General features: G+C 44.3%; 1 protein-coding gene across 4 annotated transcripts in view; it reads right to left on the reverse strand.

Moving 5' to 3' along the window:
• The window catches only part of HIVEP2 (HIVEP zinc finger 2), a 141,661-nt gene extending 131,667 nt beyond the window's left edge, over window positions 1–9,994 (reverse strand). For all 4 annotated transcript variants that reach the window (XM_074896464.1, XM_074896457.1, XM_074896459.1 and 1 more), the window contains exon 1: window positions 9,204–9,994. The gene's annotated coding sequence lies outside the window, so the exon portion shown is untranslated. The remainder of the gene's footprint in view (window positions 1–9,203) is intronic.
• Between the last annotated feature and the right edge of the window lie 12,810 nt (window positions 9,995–22,804).

Raw genomic sequence — 22,804 nt, forward strand, 5'->3', positions numbered from 1 at the left:
ACATCCAAAAATGTTGATTTAGCATCCTTGTTTTCTTCTTTAATTACTAAGGCTGTGAGAGAGAAAGACAATTAAAAGGTTTCTCTCATAGTCACTCCATTTGTGGAAAATATGCTGCACTGAAGCTTTGGAGAGGTGTGTGCAAAGGAACTCCATCGTCCCATGTGTCTTTCTCTTTCCTGCCATGCAGAGGGTGATCTAGGGAGCAAGGGAAGGAAAGTCAGGGTATATCTACTGAAAGGTACTTCACCATTACTACAGAAGAACGAGCAAAGACGCCAGACACACCACTGTAAAGCATCACATAGAGGACACAGACCAAAACTAAAGTAGAGGTTCTTCCCCTTGTACACTTCGCTTTTTACAAATGGATGTGTCTGGGCCAACCTGCCATCATGGAAGGTTCATGTTAATGAACTATGGATGTGGAAATCTGTACGACCCAGGCACAAGACAAGCATTTCCAAGGTGGTGTATAAACACACCTTGCTCTTGCTCCAAAAGAGAAGTTTTGGAGGATCTGATATGCTTCCACTTCCTTGTCTATTACTTTCACACCTCTCTGACAAGCTTGTTCATATAAGAGCAACATACACAGTGATGAATTTTTGTCCACAAAGTGAACACTATAATTTAATGGAATCACTGAGCAGCTATATGGTAACAGTTTTCAACTATTAGTGAGCTGAACAAAAAACAAAGCAGAGAAAATGAAGGTACTATACGTCATCCTTTTGTCTCCCAACTTTCACAGACCAAAGTCTTGTCAATAATAAATCAGACCAAAGAAAGGTGCTATGGGAGCCTTCATACTACTGTGTATCAGTTCCAACTTACAACCTTACTCCTTTACAAAAACACAGCTGACTCAAAACTGCCCTACTTACTACTCCAAATTATGTAGTTTTACTAACGCATGGCTGATTCTGAAGTTTTTCACCAATAATTAACATTATCCACTACGATAAAGTAGGTCAAAGATGAGCACAATTTTTATATTTTTTTCATTAGTAATTAAGTACATCAGAGATTAAAAAGCTAAAAAATATATGACATGTATGAAATACGACATAACTTACAGACCAATTTTATTGCTCTCTCCATCCCAAGATTTTACCACTATACCAACCTATCGCAGAGGTAGCAACACTGTATTTGGCATCACTCTAGCTCTAAAACAAAACGCCTTCCTGTGAATTTGGATTTCACTAACATCGTTTCACTAACATAATTTCCTTCATATTATATAAAGGACTCCTACCCTTACCACGAATTTCTTCAGATGTATTAGTAACATCTTGCTAAGCCTGTATCGAAATTCAACTGGACCTCATAAAATTAAATACATGTAGCTTACCCATTATTTAAGCCTTAAGAAAAAAAACATTCTAGCCAATCAGCACTGTGAAAATATCCACTAACTTTTAGAAGAATTTTGCTAGTATTGTAGGACCAAGCACAAAATGATGGAACAGGCTACAAGCTCTGTTTGACGTAATTTTAGTAAGAATGTTGGAAATTATATTCACACAGATTTGCAGAGATTTTGAAGCAAAATCTCTTTAAGAGCCTGGTATCACATTCTCTCCATATCACACAGCATCAAGAGGCCCAACTTTATGGTCTCAAAGTTGCCAGTTAAATCCTACCTTTACCAAAGTGCAGAAATTTTCATTGACTTAAAACAGGATAGGGAGTTTGGTTGTAGGAGTCTATGAATGTCCAGCCAAAGACAAAGACATTTTTCACTACAGAAATATTTTGTCTCAGACAAATGCAAGGAAAAAAACCTTTCATAAGCACCTTCAGAAACTGCGTTCATAAACATAATTGATTTTAAATTGGAAAAAGTCAAAATTAGTCTATCCTTATTCTTACAGAAGACTATGAATTGTACTCGATTCTCTCTTCTACACAGTTAACAAAATAGTTTTAGAAATCCAACTCTCAAGATGAATCAGTGTTCAGAGGTGTCACAAAGGACTCAGTTAAACACTGCAAGCATGCACAGACATCAGTTAACCAGGGGCCTGCATTACACTCCAGAGCATCTCTTTTTCATTGCTAATGCTTGTATGGAAAGAAATAAAATCACTTTCAAACCCCACATAAACTGAAAACAGTTAGAGCAAAGAGATATTTTCCAGCTAAATGAACTATTTTAGCTGTCTTTGAAAGACAAGGAACATGAAACTCCACATACTTTTAGGACTTTTGTGAACAGACTACACTCAAAATGAACTACACTGAGCTGTGAAGACTGTTAATAGGTGCCAGCAACTTAAGTCTTTGTTGAATACTGACTTTGGTCTAAACTAAATAGTTTTTGCTCTGAGTTCTGTCACATCTTGTTGACAAGAAAGGGTAGCCCCAGTTATTATTTCATGTTATTCTTTCTTGACACACTACACATGTTTTGTTTTAATGTGAACCACAAATACAAAATACATAAATATAGAGATTGGGCCATTTATCTTGTTTAAATGAAAGAAACAATATGCAAGAAAACCTCACTGTCTAATAAGACTAATTCTGATAATCCTGATCAGCCCTGTTAAACATTTTTAAACATAAAGCTCCTTTCTGCCCAAGCACAGATATTACTCTATGGGAAAACTGCTCATTAAGTAGTATTATTTCAACAAAATTAAGCATTCTGCTCTACTAAATTATTTGAGCTTATATTACATCCTACAATGTGTAATTAGATATTTCTTTCAGCTTTTAAAATCGCTTATTAGAAAACATCCAGTATTACTCCATATTCACAAATCACTTGATAAGGAGTACACCCAAGCTCTGATAGTCCACCACCAAGCCCAGCAGAGGAAAATTCCAGACACACTACGAGGGTCTGGGGAGGTGGGGGGCATCAAATTAGACCAGTCAAGCCAGCAGCAATACTAACCTCTGTAGCTAAAAAAGTCTAAACTTCACTATAAATTACAGAAAACAATCTGGGTTTTTTCTGCTTTCTTTTTTTCATGAGCATTTTCTTATGAGGGTCAAACCCTACTTTACTACGCTACCTATAAAATGTCACCTGACACTATAATTTCAATTCCCTTTTGCTCCTCTAGTTTCCACTTTTCTAACAAACCCAACTATACATGCAAATTATCTAACTGCTTTTCTTTGCATGGAATTTTCAATAAACCACTACCTAAAACAGAAACTTTCTGTAGCAATCAAACCTTGACTTCCTCCTGTATGACACAACAGCAATTAAAGCATGCCTTTCAAAAATACTCTACATCCTTTGACAGCTTACATGAATCAGAGATTTTAGCCAGAGCTGCAGCAGTTTATTACAACTTAATTGCAATGAAGTGAACTTAGGTTTTTAAGAACAGTGATACTCTCTACATTTATACTTTTTTTTGTGTAGGCTGAAATTTCTTGCATATTAGAGTTGCATTTTTCAGACTCCGTAAATATATTAGAACTATCAATCACAAGAAAACAGAAAACAATAAAATAATTTTCTGTTAAAAAAATTGAGATGCAACAAAATAAACCCAGGTGTGCATGAAGTGGCCATAAACCCATTACCAACTACATTATTACATTACTCATGGTTTCTATGTGATTTTTAGAAAGAACTTTGCTGTTGCGACCAAGTCTACACTGTCAAACATAGAATGTGCATAAACAAACTCAGAAAAATGGATATAATCACTATACAAACTAGTCATATCATCATAACCATGTACCACGTATTGGATGATTACATCCACATTGGTACACTGTATTACTTTAAGAACACTACCATCTAAGCGGTACATTTTTTGGTAGGTATGCCCTGAGACCCCCCCATCCAGAGAAGGAGAAGAAAAAGAACACATAGTTTTTTGCTTACTGGTATATAAATCTATGACAAAGTAAAAGGCAATATTCAGTTTCAAGAAACAGTAAGAGAGGCATGCCCAGGGCAGAACAAGGAAATACAGAAACACAAACAATGTTGTGACCATAAACAGTTGTGGTGCACACTCCGCTGCTATTACCCCGGCATACAGAGAACAGAGAGCGACCGTTTTGCAGATGAACAAAACATGCCTGAAAGACAAATGAAAATAAGCACCCAGAATCCACAAAACTTCCTCAGAGCAAGAAGAAACTGTTATGTTTAGACCACATTAATGAGAAATTAATCACAAGACAATCAAAAAAAAGAAAAAAGAGACTTTTAATTTGACAGGCAAAGCTGCATATGATACTTGTACGTCTTCTGCTTATTTCACATTGGGGATTTGGAAACACTGCATCAGATTGTTTCCCCTACCCATACCCTCTCACCCCTTTTCCGTGGCTGATAGCTTTGTGAGAGAGATTTCTGGGGACAAATCTTACTGGGGGCAAACTACTCCTAAGCAGTAATTAGGGCAAAGTCAATTATTTAGTTTATGAACAAAAGTTCAGAATGCTAAAATAAGAGGTATGTGGTGCTTCCCACTTGCTATTCCAGTAAAAAATTAAAAAATAAAAATCAGATGTTTCCAGAGATCAACATATTCTTTAAATTCACTGATGATTTCTTAAGGTCCAAGTGTGGGCTCACTAGTCTTACAATTTCACTTGAGAATTAAAAATATGGCCCCAATGAACTGCTTTTTAATATCTCCTGCTGAAATAGAACAGTTGTTGCAATGACTTATAAAAAATGTCTAAGCCCCAAAAAGAGAAACAAGAAACTGTACAAAGCTGCTATTTCCTATTAAAATGGCACAGCCAGCTTGAAACTTTCACTCTTCTGCAATAGTGCTGTGCTACTTTAATTAAACATAGCATCCAAAATTACTGATTGAAACATGTAAAAAATACTATTCTCCATTTTCCATCTAGCTTACACTTCACCTTGCTGTTTCTTCACTTCTTCAGGAACTGCTAGGTAGTTCCTTGTACTGAAGGAAAAACAAACACAGTTAAATTAGTTACTTTAATCTGTAATGTACTACTTCAGAGATGCTGTTTAAGAAATCTGTTAAGAAAAAATAACCTGCCTCTTTAAATAAAAGAATTTTTAAAGCAGTTTCCTCGTAACTTATCAGACCTTTTTCAAATAACAAAGGTATGCAGCCTCTGCACTCAACACTTCTGTATTAGCAATTAACTCTTGCTGAAGACTTTAACCCATCAGATCTAATAATAATTATGCATTCTTCCTGCTAGAAGGACCAATAATTTAAAACCATGCACTGTCAGGTTCACCTCTTCTCAATGACTGAGGTAAGATGAAGAAAACATTTTCCTCTCTTTACCCTCTGTGAAGGCCACTGACATGAAGAACCAGCTTTTGGTGGGCCTGATTTATGTTAGGACCTAAACCAGGCAGAGATAGTTAGCACTCAGCTCTGGCAATTTATCTGGAATTCTTACGCAGAATCAAGTGAGAACTACATGGAAGTAGTCCTTGCTGAGCTCTACTTACAGAGCTTATGGATAACTATCAATATAACCGAACATAGCTTATTACAAAGCCCCACTATACTCAAATATGAAAGACAGCTTGCCATATTTCATAATACAAGTCACAGAACTGTGACTTGTATACTCTACAGTAATACTCTTAAATAGCAAGCATTTTTCTCTTAGATGGGTATTTCACTAAGTAAACTACTTCTACCAGACAAACAGCTCCTATATTCCCATTACCTTACCTGATACGGTTAAACTTCAAAAGTAGTTAACAGTAACCGTCCCTGCTGATGACTCCAAAAGGATGATGAGAGGGACATACAAACTGGTACCCATTACTTTCACTTTTGTTTAAATACAGTTCACCTTAATTATGTTAAAAACAAGCACCTAAATAAGTGAATAAACAGGGAAGTTTGGCAATAAATAGATAATAAATAATAATATAATAAATATAGCTCAACAATAAATAACCCGCTTTAAAAACTTCCAGCTTAGTTACAAACATGCCGACCAGTGTCGCAAGTTTACCCATATAACTGAGTCCAGCCAATGGTATTAGAAATAGTTAAAAGACAAAAAAGAATGGCCTTGTAGGGTGCCACCACATAAACTAAACATGATATACTGCCAAACACTCAAGCAGACACATGTACCATTATTCAGCAAGGACCACATGAATGCATATGGCTCTCTGTTTTGTCTTCATAGTAACATGAAGGTTTGTAAACAGATCTCACATATGAGGCAATCTAGTCACTTGAGAATCTAAAAATCTGCCTTTGTAAAGAAGCGTTCTGCACTGTTGCCACACAACTGGACTTACATACACAATTAAAAGTCCTCTACATTTGTGCTTTGGAACAAGTGCTGCTCAATTTTATTCTTATCCATAGTAGAGATGTTTTAATGTGCCACCTCGACCAGGATGTATATAACTGCTATGCCAAATAGCCATTGGAAAAAAATGTCAACACAAAACCCTACAAAACGTTAAAAATTTTGACTGTCCTATCAACAAAAGTAATGACACCCTGACTTTGTACCATATCACTGCTGCCTTTGCACAACTGAAAGCCACAGTAACCTTAAAGGTATTTACAGATGACGGTAGTAACTTTTTAAAACTCACATAGAAAAAACCCTCTCAGCCGAACCTACACCACTAACTTTTTTTTTTGAAAAATGAGGCAAAGAAAAAAAACATGAAGAAAGCTTCAGATAATCCATACCTGAAGTTTCAGGAATATCCCCTTACTGGAAGGTTAAGGAAAGATTTAACATCTAACCACAAATAAATGTAAGCCCCACGTTACAGTGAATCTATCTAAATACAGCCACGTGCTGCCAACCTAAGAGGCAGAGACTCTCCTATCTTTAAAAACAGATGCACTTTTTTAGTATGTCTGCGTATCATTTTCACTATCAAAATACTGAGGATTCTGCACCGCGGCCTCATAACCTGAGGACCAAATTCCTCTGGTAGTCAGTAGTAATTCACAACAACAAAACTCAAAAACTGGGCCCACTGAATCTGTACCTTGTTAGACAGGTAGCTCTTTCAATTTAATAACTGCTGTAATTACTCGCTGTCCCCAGAACTCCTGATGATGACCGGAGCCCCCTTGTGCTAAGAGCTGCACGAAGGCGGAGCAGAGGTGCTGCCCGCACCCACAGTACCACAGGGGAGTAGAACGACACAGCCCTATCGATGAATGGCTTGCTTTCGCCACCCTGACCACTTCAGTTACTGCTTTCATAGTATGGATTTGTTAGATTGGGGGGGGGGGGGGGGGGGGGGGGCGACGGGAAGTAACACCCTTGACTAAGTCGGCATAGGCATAAAACGTTTTCTATATTATTTAATAATGTACAAAACCGGACAAGTTTTATATTACAGTTTACTTCGTTTTAAAATGAGAAGGGAAATTAATTACCGAAATATTTATTCTAAAACTCGTCAGTATTACTATTAGTATAAAAGGGCATTTAAGAATTACTGTCATAAAAAAGACCTTTAATGTTTAATTTCTGCAGCTACTATCTGAAATTTAAAAAAAAAAAAAAAAACCAAAAAAAACCCAATTCTAAACAACGTTTGACCATCACTGCCAACTAATAGGAAAAACAGGGAGCTCTTTTTCTGGGAAATTAAGCTGGGAGGACTTTTATCGTTGTCCCGGGGCGAGCCCCGGCCGCCTGCCCGCAGAGACAAGGCGCGCTGGCCGGCGGCCGGCCGAGACCCCGGGCCGAGCCGGGGGGGCTGAGGCGGCGCGGACCCCGCCGGCCTCCGCACCCGCGGGTCGGGGCTCTCCGGGGCACCACCTGCCGCGGAGACATCACCTCCCGTCCCGGCTCCGGGCTCCCTCTCACCGAGGGGAAGGCCGCGTCGGCCCCCGGCACGGAGGTCGGAGCGGGCTGCGGGGCATCACCCGGCTAGACCGGGGCTTTCCCCTTCCCCGCGCCGCTCGCCCCCAACAGCAGGGAGGCGGCGGGCAGCCCGCGGCGACCCTCCCTCCCTCCCTGGCCGCCCGGCTGCCCCCGCCGCGCCGTGCCGGTGTGAGGTATCCTATGCGACAGGCGCGGACGTGCCGCTTACATAATCACCGCCGGCCGCACACGTCCCCCGCGTTACATAAGGGACCGGGCCCCCGCCGGCCCCCGCCCGCGCCTCCCCCGCGGCAGCCCCGCCGGCGGGCGGGGGAAGGAGGGAGAAGGGGAAGGCGGGAGGGCCCCGGCGGCGGCCCCGGCCGAGCCCTTCGTTAACCCCCTTCCTGTGGCGTTTACACGTCATGGAACATTCCCGGAACGGGCCAACGTCCCACCCACTTCAGGGAACAGTCACCGCGGCGCAGCGCACACACGCACTCACACACACACACACCGGCGGGTCTCCCCGCACAAACACACACACACCCCCGTGCGCTCCGACCCCCCGCGGCACCCCGCGGGGACGTGCCGGCAGCCGGAGCCATCCCCCCCCCCCCCGCGGGGCGCACTGCCTGCCGCCGCCGCGCCGGGTGGCCCGGGGCGCCAGCCGCCCCCCCCCCGTGGGGTGCCCCCTCCCGCCCCCCCCCGCAGGGCGCCGGAGGCCGCGGAGAGCGCCCCGTCGGGGCGGCCCCCCCGCGGGCGCCTCTCCCCGGCGGTGACCATGCCCATTCCCCGCCACGGGAGGGGATTACGCAAGGCAGCCTGCTCCTCATCTGCATACACTTACAAGCTGGGTATTCCCCACATTTCCTAACGGCGTGTCACCGACAAAGGCCTGGCCCCGGCCCCGGCCCCCTCCTGCGCCGGCTCAGCGGGGCGCCGGGCCAGGAGAAGGGCCGCCGGCCGTGGTGCCCCGGGGACGGTGCCGGTGACCGCCAGCGCCCAGAGCCGCCGCCACAGAGGTGACTTACCGGTCCGGCCGTTTTACAGCCCCGCCGGCTTCCCCCGCCGGCGCCCTCCCCCGCGCCTCCCGCCGCCTGCCCTCCATTTACCCCTGCAGCCCCGGGGCCAGTTGCTGGGGCGGCACTCGCAGCGCTGGCGTCAGACACCACCCCCCCCCCGGCCCCGCTCGGCAAAGAGCCCTCTCAGCCGCGGCCCGAGACCCGGCCCGGCGGCGCCCCCGCACCGGCGCCCCGCACCCCGCCGCCGGAGTTGCCCCCCGCCGGCGGCGGCGGCTCGGCGCGGCTGTCAGCTGGTGCCGGTGACAGGGGACCGGCGGCGGGCGGGGAGGGAGGGAGGGAGGGAAGGGGAGGGGAGGGAGGAGGGGGCTGCCCGCAGCAGGCGCTGCTGCTCACCTGGAAAGTCACGGCGGAGGAAGGCGGGGAGCCCTCCCGGTGCCCTTGGCGCGGCGGCTGTTGCTGATCCCGCCGGGCGCTCGTGTTGCTCCTTGGCTAAGGGCTCGCCTGGAGTGAGGTGGCTCGCGGTGCTTCTTTTATATATAAAGACAGACAGCGATATTCCAGCGGCCAAGGGGCGCCCGTTTCACGCGTTTATCTTAAGGCAGGTCATTGCTCTCCCCTCTTTTTGGACAGGCTCATCACCATCATGCTGACAGTGGCGGAGGGGCTGGTGTTGCACGGGGGGGAGAGGCGGAGGCCGCGGGAGCCGCCGCCCGCCCTGGCCGCGGCGGGAGGGAGCGCTCCGCGCTGCAGGCGGCTCTGCCGGGCTATTCCTGGCACCACTTCCCAGAACAGAAGTTACGGGGCGGCGAGCGCGGAGCGAGCGCGGGGAGCGCGCCGCCCGTGACGTCACCGGGTCCCCCCGCGCGCCGGCGGCGGAGCCAGCGAGGGAGGGAGGGAGCGAGGGAGCCGGCGGGGCGCGACCGGCAGCGCCCGGCCGCGGGGTGATGGGCGCCGCCCGCCCCTCCGTGTGCGCGCGGGGGTGTGTGTGTGTGTGTGTGTGTGCGCGGGGCGGCGGCGAGGGGAGCGCTGCGCCGCGCCGTGCGGCCGGGAGCGCGGGGCGGAGGCAGGGCTGCGGAGGGCCAAGCCGCGGCCTCTGCCCGCCGGCGGAGATCGCCGCTCCCCCCCCCGCCCCCCCGCCGAGGGAACTCCCAGGAGAGCCAGTCCCGGCTTGCCGCGCGCCCTCCCGGCCCGAGAATTTCCTCCGAGGACGCGGGATCCTCCTGCCCTCCCCCCGCCGCCTCCCTCCCCCTCCCGCCGCTTCCTCTTTCTCCCTCCCCCGGCCCCTCCGCCCCCTCGCTCCTGCCCGGCCGCGATCACGTTATCTGTCAGGGAGAACAATACAGCGCCGGGGCTCCCCGCGCCGGCCTCGGCTCCACCGCCTGGCCGCCAGGCGCCTCAGACGCCGGGCACGGCTCTGCCCCGACCCCCCGCTCTCCACGTAGCACGCGGCCCTCTAGAGGGGGCCGCGCAGCACACCGGCGCGGCGGGCTCGCCGACCCGGAGGACACAGGCGGGCAGCCCGCCCGCCGCGGCCGCTCCGCCCGCCCCGGGTTCTGCCGCAGACACACGCATTTATTTTAACGGTCTCCCGCCGCCAGCGCCGCGGCGAAGCGCCTTCCCCGAGAGCGGCCCGCGCCGCCGGGGAGGTCGGACGGTCGGTGCCGGGCGAGGGCCAGCGGCGGCCACCGCCGCCACCTCACGCCGGCTAACGGCCGCCCGGGGCTGGCGCCCCCACTTCCCCCCGCCGCCGCTCACGGGGCCGCCCGCAGCCAATGAGCGCCCGCAACGTCGGGCGGCGGGGCGGGGCGGGGCCGGTCTCCCTCGGCAGCTGCCGGCCCGCCCCGGGGCAGGGGTGCCGCAGGGGGAATACCCTCCCGGCGGGGCGGTGCTTGCGCTCCCCGGGAGCGGCCCACCGCTCTCCCCGGCCGCCGGCCCACCGCCGGCGGCCGCAGCCGTCGCGGAAGCCGGCCCGGGTCCTGTGCCGATACCCCTGCCCCGGATCCTGCTGCTAAGCCCGGCTTTGAGTTAGCTCAACCCGGGCGAGGGGACGGGAGCAGCCTTTGTCTTCCTTAGATTTGCCGTGGCTGCTCGGAGAGGAAGGTTCATGCGGCTGGTTCCCTCGCCTCGGCGGCGCGGGGGCCCCTCCGCCGGCTTCGCCTGGCTCAGCTTCGCGGTGGCCCAGGGGCGCGCTGGGGTTTGGGAAGCGGGTCTGCTTTTCGTTTTCAGAGCAAACCAGTTTTCTTCTGGGGAAGCCGCATTTGAAGGCTGCTGTCAGGCGATTGGAAGGGATGCCAGCTCGCAGCGCTGTCACCGTGACAGGGGAAGTCGCAGTAGCACCTGAGATTATTGCTTTGATTCGCATGAAGAAAAAAAAAAAAATCTCGGCCTCGTGGATGAAAGAGTGTACACGTAAATCCTGAAAGCAGTAGTTCTTATGGCAGGTGTCAGAGCAAATAAAGCCATTATTTCACCATTTTAGTAGCTAAGAATTTTAAGTCGTTCCTGCAGCTTTTAGGGACTGGTAACAATTCAGCGCTTGGGGCACAGAATTTATTAATAAATACCCTGTTCTCCTCATACGGTCCTTGGCCCTTGTTGACTTGGGTGGCCTCTGAGTCAGGTTCACAGGGTTTCCTTGTGCTCAGCCCAGGAGGTGCAGGAGAGTCTCAGGATTTCTTGGAACATGCCTCAAGTCATGCACAAGCATCTAGCTTGATCATAATTTTACAATAACCGACTACTTCTGTTCCATAAAAGGCTTGCTCCAGCCATCGTGGTCAATACTAAAGAGGACTAAACCACAGCTAGCAGAGAGTCGCTTGCTCCTTGTTAAGTCCGTGAGCGTCTGTCTTTTGTTTTCCTGGGTTTCGGTGTGATTCTGTCATTCCTGACACCAAGTATTGTTTGACTGTAATTATTCTGTCTAAGTAAACATAGTGACCTTGGCCTTCTGATCTTTATTTGAAGTCATGTCAGAATAAGTCAATGGGAGACAGGAGTGCTTAGGATTTGTTTTAAATTGAGGTTTTCCCATCTTGCCGCTTGCCACAGCAGCTGCGTTTACCTCTGCCCTCAAATGACAGCGGCCAGTATCTTCCCCTCTGGGAAGCTGCGGGCTCCTGACCAGCACCTCTGACTTGCGGTATGCCCAGCCTTGTCTGTGTCTCTCCTGCCTCTCACAAGACTTCAGAAGTTCATTTTTATTGTAACAAAGACCAGCCCACAGAAGCTACTGCAACAAGGTTCAATGTTCAAAATAATTTTGAATTATTTTGACAATTATTCTCAAAGCAAAGGAAAAAAATGTTTCTGCACAACACTTTTCAAAATAAGGGTCTTCTTCCAGTGATGTTGGTTATCTCAACAAGTTTTGCTTTGTGTCCTTGCCCACATTCTCTTAGTACTGCAGCACGTGAGCCACAGCCACTTCCTTCACTGTGGCTCCAGAAGGTACATGCTGGAGTTACAAGTTTTGGGCATCTTGGTGTTTCCAGGGAAGAGACTCAAGCTACACATGTGCTCAGAGTCCTCGACTGTTGTACATAATTTGTTTGGCTCGAGCCCTGCAGCAGGTTTTGACAGACTTCACAACTTGCAGCTGCAAAAGTCCTTAGCCTGGAGGAGACACACACACACTCCCCCCAGCCACAAAGGCAGGGAGGTCTTTGCGTGGCTCCTTCAGCCCACTCCCCCTTCGTGCACCATCGCAGGGAATGGGTGTAACCAAGTGCAAACCTACCTTCATCCCCAACCGATGCCCCTTTTCCCTCCCACGGGGAGCATGAGGCAGGAGCACTGTCCCGCAGAGAGACTGCAGCTGGGATGCCCACATAGTTTTCCTCACAAACTCTTGCCCCTAATTCCACAGAGAAGCAGCAGACATCTGAATCACTTTCTCTCACCTACTTGTGACAACAACATAACTTAATAATGATCTCCTTGCAACATAGCATCCTATCATTTCCCTCTAGATTTTTTTTTTACATTTACATGCAGCATTTAATACAACTATCACTCTAACTAAACTGAAAAGAGCGCTAAGGAAGCTTTCAGGTGTGAGATTTACAGCTGTTAGGCACAGATTTTGCAGATTCTTCAGAAAAAGAAGTCATTCTCGATGCTTGGAAAGCACCCTGGCCATCACAGCTGCCACTACTTGCAAGCACAATATAGAACAATATTCAGCAATGATGTTAACAGTTTATTAAACACCATAAATTATTCTAAATTCTTGATTTGATCTCAGAGCATAAAGAATCCATCAGTTTTGTAAACTGTGCTGCTCCCAAAGTAGATAATAGTAAGCATTACATAATTTTGCTATAATAGTACAGTTGAGTTGAAAATGTTAAATAACTATTCCTAAAATAGCTAAAAATTTCAAAGCAATTCATCCTTTCTCTAGGATTTGAGGAAAAATTATTTCGTCCCCAAACCTGTACCCGCAACCTCTTCACAAAGCTGTTACAGATAGAGCTGCACCAAAAGAGAAAACTCCTTTAAATAAAAGGATTGATACTACCTATTGGTTTCAGTGTGAGCAGTGTAAAGCAAAACGGACCAAAAGTATCCAATTTTCTGAAAGTCTCAGGGGGTAGGACTGCAAAATAAAATTAGTGGTGTTATTTTGCTGTTTAGCATCCTCTTTCTTAAGGTTTGATTAAGTGAGAAAAGCTATGGGAAACTGTCTAGGCATGGCTTTCATCATAAATAAGCAAATACTAATAGTTTCCTAGCAGTGTTAAAACGCATCGTGCTTATTTGTGTGGGAGCTTCCTTTCCTTTTCCTTCACTCCTTTTGCCAACTGCCAGGACTGCTATGTCTCTTGTTGCCCGTGCCCCTACCGCCCCCACTATACTGCCTTTTCTAACCCCCCAGTTACATTCGGCGCTCCTTGTGCTTCTCAGTAAAACTGCAAGGTACTTGGAGCTGTCTTTCCAATGCTGGAAGAGGGGTATACTCCCTCATCTGTACTCCTCCTCTTTGGAGGACCTGCTCCTTCTCCCCTCATGAGCGAGAGAAGGGCCCTGAGCTGGATGCTGGGGTGATGAACAGCTAGTGAGGGTGAGGGTGCCTGCCACCAGCCCCTCCTCAGGGATTCCCAGAAAGACTGAGGTGGCACCCCCAGTGGCTCTGGGGCTGGGGACGAGGGTAAGAAGGGAGACCAAGCTCGTTCAGAAGACTTGATGAGAGTCCTGAAGGGGCTGCATTTGCCTCCTGCCTTACTTTGGGTGCTGGACACATCACAAAATCAGCTTGTAGAGCAGTATTTAATTCAGGTAACTGAGGGGATTTTTATTTTGAGAGATACCTACCTTCTACTGCTCTTCTTCTCAGAGATAACTAGCAGCTATGTTTCACATATAATTTAATCATTTGATACCATAAACGTATTTGCAGCCACAGCATTCCACTTTCCCATTTGTACGGGTTGCTTTCATTTTGCTCAAGTGCCATGTTATCTTACGAGAAAAGAGAAAAAGACATTACTGGTTCACCCTCCCATCACCTCTCCCTGTGCATTCCTTGAATCCAAGCTGCTGTATCTTGTTTTTCTACTCTCCCACATAAACAAGGGTAATCTTTTGTCATATGGGAGTGTGCCCATGACTCCTTCAGAGAACACAGAGAAATCACAGGGAAGCACTTCTTCATCCACAACAGCTTCAAGCTCATACGGTATCAAATGGTGCAAAGGAGTAAGAAGCCCAGGTGGTTAGCTTGAACAAGTCTGTGTGTAAATAACTCTGGCAGAGGGCCCAAAGGAAGGGGAGTACTATTTGCCTGGTAATGAACAAATGGCTCTATTTCCTGAAGGAAAAATATTTTTCAGCTATATTGAGCTTTCCCTAAAAAAAAAAAAAAAAAAAAAAAAAAAAGAAGAAGAAAGAAAGTAATTTTCTCCGCATAAAGTATTTCCAGATGCAGAACTAACATGCTGTGTGTATCAACAGCTTGATAATAACATGTCATCGCTTGACCTTGGAAGGGGGGAAAAATGAAAAAGGCAGAATTTTCTGAAATTATTCCATTTCATGGGAACATTTTTTTAAGCCCATGAATTCTGGGAAAAGATTTTTAAATAAAATTTGATTATTTTTACTCATTTCCATTTTTTCACAGCTAATTAGCAATCTGAATAGGAAAATCTACAGTGCTGACCAGAAACTCAGCCAAGTGATTATGTGAACTTCTCGTGTGAGATAAATGAACCCTGTAAGTGCTATAACCAGATGCTCTTTGATCATCCTTTTTAATATCACAACCCAACTTTTTGGAAGATGCTTACTTTCAGGCATTTTGAAAAATTATTTTGCCTTGCCAGCAAGTGGGCTATGTTATCAGGCACTGGTTATTTCCCTTTAAACAAAACGTAATCTCTTCTATGTATTTTGTATACTGTACTCAGTTCTCTCCCCCACCTTGCCCCACTTTTTCTAGGAACACCTGAAGTAAGAGCCTGCCAAAGACATGGCGTGATTTAGCAACTTCTGAGTTATATATAACCCGAACAATTAAGCAACTTAATTTTCTAAAATTGTACCTATTTATATTCCCATTAGACCTGATACGATAGCCTTTCATTTAGCATTCTTCTCAAATAGGGAACTTTCAATTTTCCATCATCTTCCAATTCAAAGTGCTTCTTGTGGAGAGAATTTCATGTACAGGCTGGAGGGAGACAGAGGGGCAGACCACTCTTTGTAGTGAGTAGTGACAGCTTGAAAGAGTAAAGGAGAATATCTTGGCATCTCAAAATGGCAGAGAGCACTTTGGGTAAGAAAAATGACATTAACTAAGTTGCAGCTGCTTAGAATTCGGCCATATCATCCTATCTCCTTTACTTTTCTGGCACATGTCATGGGAACCTTCCTAACCACTTGGGTTGCCCTTCTGGTTTTGCATCTCAGGAATCTTCCCACAGGCCAGCGCCCCAAGCATCCTGCAAATATTTTTCCTTCACAGCTGATTCAGAGGGAAGTGTGCCACCTACTGAAGGACCTCAGCCACTTTCTATATGTCTTGGACTTCTTTCCCATTCCTGAACTTTCCAGGCCTTCACACTACTGATTTGAATTAGAAATTAGTCTTTGGTTTATGAAAGTTTGTAAACTCAGCAGTTGAAGGTCATGAAGATGGACATGATCAAATGCAATCCAGGCTAGTTCCATCTAATTCATGTGTAAGCAGTGTAATTTGAGATTAACATAAATCCTCTTCTGAGAGCAAGTATAAGTATTACCTCTCCATTGCCATTTTTGCCAGAAGTGGGATAAATATCAAGAATTACCTATATAACTGTAAAAAATATTTGGTCTGGGGATAATCAGTACAACACGTGGATGTATTGGAAATACTGACATACATAGTATTTGCAATTTAGGTATTAGGTAGGCTTTTTTAACAAATGAGTGAACAACTTCTTTTACTGACAGATAGTAGTTACCTTTGATAGTGCGCTTTGTTCAGTCAATCATTCAGTTGAACAAACTCAAAGGAAACTTTAGATAGTTGTTGCCATAACTTGTTTGACACACCTAGAGAGTATTCTCCGGTTACCTGTGTCTCATGCCACTGAGTTATTCATGCATAGTAATGCATCATTTTTGCTAACAAAAAAAGTTGAAACAAATGCCTTTGTTGTTTCAACTGTTGTAATAGTGGATCATAAATAAATATTTTAACAAGACTGCTTGTTCTTATTAAAATCTGTGGAACTGGGTAACGGGAAAACTTAGTTTTGAGGCTCATCAGAGCCCTTCACTTTGGAGTCAGTGATTTAGATTCTGCTCATGTACATTACAGTAGATAATCAAAACATCTAAAATTGTGATTAGCTGAAATTAACACATATGTCTTTAAATCTTATCACACTACTGTATCAATGTATTTGTTCCTAAGAAATATTGTTCTCAAAAATTGTCATGAAGTATTTAATCAAAACTTCAGCTGGAAAGTAAAGAAATAGTATGTTTTAGACTAAACAACTTAATGTATTTACATTTTGGAAATGTATATAATAAAAGTTTGAAATGTTGCTACCAGTTTTGTTAGTCTTAACCAAACTGTCATACGGTACCTTAAAATCTCTGTAACACCTGAAACTGTACCATTCAAGGTTTCACATATGTAGGAGATAGAAGGGAAATAAAATTCATTGTCAGCAAGCACAAAACAGGGAGAGATCTAACTCTAGACTTGCCACCACAGTCATGGGGTCTATACTAGCTATCACCAAGCAAAAAGAGAGGTCTGGAAGTCATTGCAGACAGCTCTGCAAAACTATCAGCTCAGTGTTCAGCTGTGGCCAAGAAGATGGAGCAATTATTGGGAGTTATCCAGAAACGAAAGGGATAAAAAGGCAATAGAACTGTGTAGATCTAGGGTGGCACATACCAAATGCACTTCTGGCCATTTTCTGCCCTCTGTGCTCCCAGTGGGACTGCTCGGCTGGCTACCTCCTCCGGCAGGCAGGCAGGCAGGCGAAGCACAAGCCAGAGGTGGCTGCGGCAGTGGCAGCCCTTGGGGAGCAGGTTTTTCCTATCTGCGAGCCGTTCCTCGAGCTCCCTGCCCTTCCACTCCCAAGACACGTGTGCCACTGCTGGGGCTCTCAGAGGAAGAAGGGTTTTGTGGATTACAAATAGTGGCCATCCCTTTGGTAGCAGCAATTAAATTACTAATCAGGACAAGAGGGTGAGCCAGAAGTGAACACTCCCTTTGATATTCTCGATATCTAAAAAATAATAGGGTGCCGTCCCTCATTCCCTCCCTCCCTCCCTCCCTCCCTCCCTCCCAGAAAACTCCCAACTTTAGCAGATTTAAAACAAGCAGAAAGAACGACGGTTAAAGCATGCACCTGGGGCAGAAGAATGCTGTGGGGTGCCAAAGTATGAATATCTTTAAAACAAGATTCGCCTCATTAGCTGTGAGATAGTCCATTATCTGCTATTAAAAAAATGGCCCATACACATGTAGATGCTCAGGGGGTCAGTCCCTAAACCACTCGCTGCTGGCAGAAGTGGGTGTATCATGGAAAAAGTATAGGAGACAAAAAGAGGAAATTCTTTCTCTAAGCAATGTAACTGGCCACACTTTGAAGACAATAAATTATACTGAGCTTTCATTTGGCTGCAGTAGTGGCAGCTCTTACCATCCTAACAATTTATGGGGTTTTTTTCAGTCACAATTAGTGTCTCTTTCTGCAAATGTGTGACTACTTTGGGGCTTCATGATTTTCAGTTTCAAAGATTATACAGAAAAGCATTCAATAAAATTTCAGTTCATCCTTAAACTGTTTTTCTTCATAATGAAAAAGACATTGCAGAGCATGCTATGTTTTCTGCTTTGAAAACAGAAAGGCATTAAAAGATCTCCAGCAGGATACTGATTTGTCATGATGTAACCAGTTCTAATAGCTAAAAGATCAATATAAATTCTATTTTCTGAATACCACGAGTTTATAAATGTGAAACACCCAGACAGCAAACTTTGTATTAACTGATTTTTTGAACTTCTAATATTTTTGAGCCATTGTCAGCTAAATTAGGTGTTCGGCATATGTTTTGCATTTCAGAATCCATATACCATTCATCTGTAATAAAGAGATATGAAAGGGATGTGAGTCATTAGTCATATTCAGGAAACATGTTTCTGAAAAATTAATACATGACCCTTGCCAGTAAGTAGCAATCTGCTACATATACAAAAAAGGTATGTTATGAAGCTGTATATTTTAATGATAGTCTTTAAATGTTAAAATTGTAAACTGTAATGGAAACAACATTTCTCTAATGGAATATTTAATATCAGTTAAGACCCACTGAGGACTGCACAGTGATTCTTACATCAATGGCAGCTGGGTAAAATTGCATAGACTCAGTATAGTACAGCCAAGTCTGAAGTCAATCTGGTATGTAAAGGTATACTTACTGTTAAGTGCAGGAATAAACCTAGTTATTTCAGTGATGTTCTCTTGGGCTTAAAGTTAAACAAATGCTTAAGCGTCCTAGACTTTACAATCCTGTGTCCTCCATCCTTTCTCATAGACAATGACATTTCTTACACACCTTTAAGAGAAGTACGATTTGGCCCCAGTCAGTACACCGATAAAACACTTTCCTATTTCCAGTGACTGTGAGTATACATGTACATGATTTTCTTACTTTTTGAGAGTTAGTGGATTTTTCACATGGCTGAACACTACCAAATTCAAGCAGGTTGCATTCATTGGATGTTCATTAACAATCTTAGTTGTGGTCTCAGTATAATTATGAGGAATCGCTGGAGATGGGAAAAGAAAAAAGAGTCAGATTGTCTTTTTGGTCAATAAGGACACTGACAGACTGTTTAAAAAGCATTTTTACCCTAAAGCTAAAAATTGAAATTGCCAGTGTAATAATAATAATGTTTTGTCAAGGAACTAGCAAGAAGCCTGTTCATATGGGGAAAGTTAATTGGTGGATACCAACATGTATAAATAGAGATTCACTCCTGGGCTTACAGCATGGCCATCAGCATTCCTGGTTCAAGGTCCCTGAACTGTAAAAATGACTAAAAGAGCAAATTAAAAGTTCCATGTCATCTTCATTTAAACTGTAATTATATTTCAACAATCCAGAAATTTTTGAAACTACAGAGAAGTTCGCTGCAGCTAACCTTGTGTGCTATGAGCGATGGATATGGAAGCCTAACTCACAACCATATAATAAATTAAAGGCCATCTTTTTGTCATATTTTCTCTGCCCTAGGTAGGTGTAAAGGTCTGTTAAATAGTTTAGGTGAAATGCTTTTCTTTCAAAAAACCCAAACTGCATCTTCAGTTTCAGAGCAAAAACCAAAATATGGCTAAAGACAGTTGATTATTGTAGGCAACAGATGTTCCTGAAGTGTAAATTAACGTGGATTTTGGTCAAAAGAAAAAAATGTAAAAAATATTCTAGCAGACATATGTAGTAAGAAGGTGGGAGGTGTTGTGGGGGAAAAAATTACTGAATCTGTGAGGTCAGATATATCGTCAGACAAATTAAAGGAAATAAGAGCAGAACAGTCTATTAGAGAAGATAGTACACAGATCAGAATAGGTGACTGTGCTGGCAGTAAACCAGCCTGACAGATCTGCTAGTCCTCTTCAGTGCTATTTGTCCATTACCATTCCAACAGGACTTCAAAGACTGCATAGGCATTACCCAGTTAGTTGAATATAACAAGATACTGCCTACATACACTGTACCATTCAAGCTACTACAGCTGAAGAAGAACATTTGTGGAAATCCTAACAAACATCTAAGTCATGAGAAAACAGAAAGTTTCAGCTTCAGTGAAGTGCTGTTAGTGCAATCAAGAATAAAACCTTCTTCTGATTAAAGAAATAGTTGGGCCAACAAATCAGGTAGCTGATGACCTAAACTTGTCTACAGTTTGGGATTTTTTAATTACACTGTCTCAAACTGACTAGCTGACTTACAGTGCAGTACTTACAAGCTTTTTATTTCCCTTATCTGCCTCTCCAAGGCCACAGGAGACAATGCAGCAATTAGAAATGTTGCAGAAGATTTTCCCTCCACACCATAGGTTCTGATGGCAGAACAGGCTGGTATGGAAATCTGAATCTAAACTCATTTAAAGATATTTGGACTTTCTAATTTGGTCCTTACTACTTTCCAACCAGACTCGTATAACACAGAAGACCACAAAGCTACAGCTATGCTAGTCAATGAACCAGGCTAGGGCCTGTTCTCTGTCCCTGAGGACTTGTATCTTTAATGCCTTGCATCTTTAATGCCTTCCCAAAAGGCACACATGCTACCTGGCAGGAACAGCCCTGAGCCCATGCTATTCCCCAGGCTGTGGCCAGGTGTATCAGCAGACTGCTGTTTGGCACCCATGCCCTGGCCCTGCGTTACAACGAGACAGAGAAGACCTAAGAGAATGAAAAGATGAGCAAATGAGAAATGAGGTACTTATTGGCAGGGAGTGAAAAAATAAAGTTATGCTAGATGGGAAGAGAAGAAATACTGAGAAGGAAATAATCTCAGTTGAGGAAGCACTTAATAATGTGTTTTAAGTTAAAACATATGCTTCGCTATTTTCTTACCGATAGTCTGTGTGCCTCAAGTTAGTTACATACTTGAGCAGCTTGAGGGGCTCTGCAGTGAAGTTTCAGAAGCTGCTTAAAATGATATAAGTCCATGGTGTCACTGGAAGAGATGAGCTTCCCCTTCCCAATGTCCCTAGACCTGTTGTTCCACCAGGTCTCCTCTGCTGGCATGAGTACCTGTGCAAGCTGCACTGTCAGTGGCACCAGCAACACACTTGCAATGGGGGCTGGAGGATGCGGCCAGGAGAGGAGAGGCCGAAACTGGCTTTTTCAGCATCTGCAACTGAGCTGGATACAAGCTGAAGACACTTGTCAAACCGCACTCTGTGTGTCCTCAGCCACTCCACTCCTTCTCCTGCAGCAAAGCTAAACAGATTTCAAACCTATCTTGCATGGGCTGCCTGAGCCTTCACAACCTTCTTCTGAAGTAGTTAAATAAGCACCATATCTCTGTGCAGACATGGTGTAGGAAACAGATCCATCTACATGACTGGAAATAAATAAAAAAATATTAATTTGCATTTTCAGAACAAACATTTCTAAAAATTGTAGATTTTTTTCTTCCTGAAGAAGTGCCTGACAGATGGTTTGAGTGAGGAGTGGTGAGGCACTCAGTATCAATTTCCTAGTGTTCTGTCAGCTATTTACAGTTTCTGTTGCACACATTAAACATTGAGAGCACTTCTCCTTCATAAACTTCAACTTTAATGTATACGAAAAAGGACCTTTCATATGTCCCACATTGATAACACTGTAATGATATTGCTTAAATTATTACTCTCCATCATTCAATGTACAGTGCATATATAGACTAGTTCATTAGTCAGGAAGAGACAATAAAACAGCACTAATCATTTAAAACCTATTAATCTGAATAGCACCATTAGCATAAGCCATACTTTATTATTACCAAATTAAATCCATGAGAGTACCCTGAGTATCCAATCAGGTTAGTAATAAATTGACTAAATCTATCTACACGAATGACTACTGCTTGATGGAATGCATTTTGTATCGGTACACATTAATCTGATTTAGTATGTTGTACTGTTATTTATAACTCCGATAAACTGACTTTTGTAACATGTAAAGCAGCTAGATGTTTTATGAAAGAATAGTTAAATGTTTTCACAGGTTCTCTGAGCTATTTTTTTTCCTCTTTAGGGGCTACAAGATATTTTCTAACATATCACAGTTCCATCAGTCAGATAATCCTTGATCACTGTGAAACTTAACTACATATTTTTGCCTTCAGGTTTTACAGGACTTAGTTTAAAGAAAAACGACAATGAAGACCAAACATAAAATATTTTAAAAAATAGGATGCTAAATGGATATTCTGGATGACAAGACTATTGCATTGTGATTGTTCCCACAGAGTCAGAGCCCTGCTAGCACTGACTGAACATGGGTGTACTAGTCTGTTGGGACAGACTGGGATTCAGACTGTTCCTCAAAAAAGACTTTAGATATTTAGAAGGGACAGAATAAACTCAGGAGGTTTTTAAGAAGAAAGGTAGTTTTTTTAATTATTTAACAGAAACTTGTATTTTTATCTTTCCAAGGACACAGATATGTTTTTTTATCCGTTAATTGACTATTTTAAAAGCCTGCTATTTCTTGTAAGTGCTAATATGCCAAGTATTGTATATATATATATATATATATGTAATGCATGGTAAAATGTAGGATTCAGTTAAAAGTCAACTCTAGGCTCCCCCAAAGATTTTGCCAGTAGAGGCTGTCTCTTTATTGTGGCTATTCTTGCTGTAGTGTGTGACTGCCTGTAAAAAGATTATTCTCCCAAGTCTTCTGTATAAGCAAGAAAATAGGCCTTTTCTACAGATGGGAAGCTGAAACTAAAAGATTATGACTTAACTTTGTAGCTGGCAGGCA

The sequence above is a fragment of the Athene noctua genome, chromosome 1 (assembly GCF_965140245.1).
Source record: "Athene noctua chromosome 1, bAthNoc1.hap1.1, whole genome shotgun sequence".
In the NCBI taxonomy this organism is placed as follows: Eukaryota; Metazoa; Chordata; class Aves; order Strigiformes; family Strigidae; genus Athene; species Athene noctua.